The sequence below is a fragment of the Giraffa tippelskirchi genome, chromosome 12 (genome assembly GCF_054371585.1).
Source record: "Giraffa tippelskirchi isolate mGirTip1 chromosome 12, T2T-mGirTip1v1.2.pri, whole genome shotgun sequence".
Classification (NCBI taxonomy): domain Eukaryota; kingdom Metazoa; phylum Chordata; class Mammalia; order Artiodactyla; family Giraffidae; genus Giraffa; species Giraffa tippelskirchi.
In genome coordinates, this window is record NC_137286.1 from 129,004,068 (window position 1) to 129,007,787 (window position 3,720).

The following is a 3,720-nucleotide window of genomic DNA, read 5'->3' on the forward strand; positions in this document are numbered from 1 at the left end:
GCTTTTGGCCAAGGATCCGATTAACCTCAAATTGAATAAGGCAAAGGTCATATCAGGTACCTATTCACTCAGAAATGCCTGTCCACTTAAAATGAATCATTTTGTGTGTGTGTGCTTAGTTGCTCAGTCATGTCTGACTCTTTGTGACCCCTTGGACTGTAGCCTGCCGGGCTCCTCTGTCCATGGGATTCTCCAGGTAAGAATACTGGAGGAGGTCTTCATTCCCTTCTCCAGGGGATCTTCCCAACCCAGGTATAGAACCCAGGTCTCGTGCCTTGCAGGCAGATTCTTTACCAACTGCGCCACCAGGGAATCAACTGCCTGTTAACATCTTGGGTATGATATATGCTGAAAGCAAAATCCTTGTGATTTGGGATGCTGGCCTACAGCACACATTTTAAATAAAGAGTATAGTATGATGCTCTTTTCCTATTGCCTGACTATACTATACAGTAATCAAAGCATGGAAGTACGAGTGATGCTCTCACAGTTACAAACACATTCTTGAATTTCTCTATCTTCCACAAAGGACATTAGACCACTTGTTTAAAAGTCTTTGTGCACGGGCGTAAAAACTCTTATTTTTCCTCCAAGAGCCACAATAATGTTTTTATCAAATTGGAAGCAGGCACTTCCAATGACCTATCATTATTTTATATCTTTGCTTTACATATTTATTTATTTATTTTTAATTGAAGGATAATTGCTTTACAGTATTGTGTTGGTTTCTACCAAACATCCACATGAATCAGCCATAGGTTTACCCATGACCCCTCCCACTTGAACATCCCTCCCACCTCCCTCCCCATCCCATCCCTCTAGGTTGTTACCCAGCCCTGGTTTGAGTTCCTGGAGTCATACAGCAAATTCCCATTGGCCATCCATTTTACATACAGTAGTGTATGTTTCCATATTAGTAATTTATCTTATTTTACCACACAAAGAGGCAATGAATAGTGCTGATATTTTGGCTGGAATGATGGACTCTAACTAGGAAGATGTGATAGGTTGGTTCATACCATGTGGGCATGAAAGAACACATCTAGAACTCAGGCTATGTGTTGAGACATATGTTACTATTTTTTAAGTCAATCAGTCAAAGTTAATGAGATGGTTCTGATCAGTCCATCAAAGACAGAGTTGTCAGGAATGAAGCTTTGAGTTTCTGCAACAGAAAAATATTGTTGCTAAGTTCAATTTATCTGAGGATAAGAAGAGGAAAAAAATTATTTATTTTCTGGTGTTATGATTGGTTCAGTAAGTGAGGACTCTAGTAATTATATGAATGTCTTCCTTCCTTACTGGGTCATTCATACTTTCATGCATATTATTTACATTTCCCATGAATATATTCCTACTTTTTATATAAAGTATATGCAGTGGTTAATTTTATAATTAAGTCCACGAAATACGAAATGAGATAGAATTTTGCCAGAAAGAGAGGTGAGATGTATACCACCAAAGATGAATATAACCACCACTGAGACAAGTTTTGCTTATATGACTGATAGTGCATTTATGTTTGAGTAAATCCTCTCATCAGCTTGCCTTATGGATTTCATACATTTCAATTTCCACAATTATGTGAACCAATTACTTTATATATGCATACACATATGTAAGATTAAGATAGATCACATATATTGACATGTTTATATATAAAACAATATACAAAATAACATTTTATCTATCAATAAGTTTATCTATCCCATTGGTTCTGTTTTTCTGAAAAACCCAATGGATACAGTTTTCTTTAACTAACATATTCAATTGAAGAACATTTTTACACACACTTTAAGTAAATACGAGTTGCTTTTAGCAGGTCTGCATTGTCAACATGCAGCTGACTTATGGCAGTTGCTGTACTTAGAACTGAATAAAGAGATGAGCTATTCAAACATTTACAGTATTTCCCATTTATTGGGGTCACGTGCAGACTGATTCCTCATAATTAGAAAACTTTCAGTGATGGATGTTCTGTAGTGACTCATGTGGACCATCATTATATAAACTGTCCCCTATTTTCAGTGTTTTTTTAATGTAGGAACAAAAACAGCTGTAATTTTTCTATAGTGCATTCTAAGTAATAAAACAAGATGCGTACCTCAGCAGTCTTTTCCTGAAAACATGATCCTTTTTGAGAGTTTGTCCCACTGCTAAACATTTTAACTTTGTTTTTTTTTTTTTTTTATTTTTTTTATTTTTTTTATTTTTTTTTATAAATTTATTTATTTTAGTTGGGGGCTAATTACTTTACAATATTGTAATAGTTTTTGCCATACATTGACATGAATCAGCCATGGGTTTACATGTGTTCCCCTTCCTGGATCCCCCACCCACCTCCCTCCCCATCCCATCCTTCTGGATCATCCCATTGCCCCGGCCCTGAGCCCTTGTCACATGCATCGAACATGGAATGGTGTTCTGTTTCACATATGATAATATACATGTTTCAATGCTATTCTCCCAGAACGTCCCACCCTCACCTTCTCCCTCAGAGTCCATAAAATTGTTCCATGCATCTGTGTCTCTTATTCTGTCTCGCATATAGGGTTATCGTTACCATCTTTCAAATTCCATATATATGCATTAGTATACTGTATTGTTGTTTTTCTTTCTGGCTTACTTCACTCTGTATAATGGGCTCCAGTTTCATCCATCTCAGTAGAACCGATTCAAATGTATTTTTTTTAATGGCTGAGTAATATTCCATTGTGTATATGTACCACAGCTTCCTTATCCATTCGTCTGCTGATGGACATCTAGGTTGCTTCCATGTCCTGGCTATTGTAAACAGTGCTGCGATGAACATTGGGGTACACGCGTCTCTTTCAATTCTGGTTTCCTCGGTGTATATGCCCAGCAGTGGGATTGCTGGGTCATATGGCAGTTCTATTCCCAGTTTTTTAAGGAATCTCCACACTGTCTCCATAGTGGCTGTACTAGTTTGCATTCCCACCAACAGTGTAAGAGGGTTCCCTTTTCTCCACACCCTCTCCAGCATTTATTGCTTGTAGACTTTTGGATAGCAGCCATTCTGACTGGTGTGAAATGATACCTCATTGTGGTTTTGATTTGCATTTCTCTAATAATGAGTGATGTTGAGCATCTTTTCATGTGTTTGTTAGCCATCTGTATGTCTTCTTTGGAGAAATGTCTGTTTAGTTCTTTGGCCCATTTTTTGATTGGGTCGTTTATTTTTCGGGAGTTCAGCTGCAGAAGTTGCTTGTATATTTTTGATATTAATTGTTTGTCTGTTGCTTCATTTGCTATTATTTTCTCCCATTCTGAAGGCTGTCTTTTCACCTTGTTTATAGTTTCCTTTGTTGTGCAAAAGCTTGTAATTTTAATTAGGTCCCATTTGTTTATTTTTGCTTTTATTTCCAATATTCTGGGAGGTGGGTCATGGAGGATCCTGCTGTGATTTATGTCGGAGAGTGTTTTGCCTATGTTTTCCTCTAGGAGTTTTATTGTTTCTGGTCTTACGTTTAGATCTTTAATCCATTTTGAGTTTATTTTTGTGTATGGTGTTAGGAAGTGTTCTAGTTTCATTCTTTTACAAGTGGTTGACCAGTTTTCCCAGCACCACTTGTTAAAGAGATTGTCTTTTCTCCATTGTATATTCTTGCCTCCTTTGTCGAAGATAAGGTGTCCATATGTGCGTGGGTTTATCTCTGGGCTTTCTATTTTGTTCCATTGATCTATATTTCTATCTTTGTG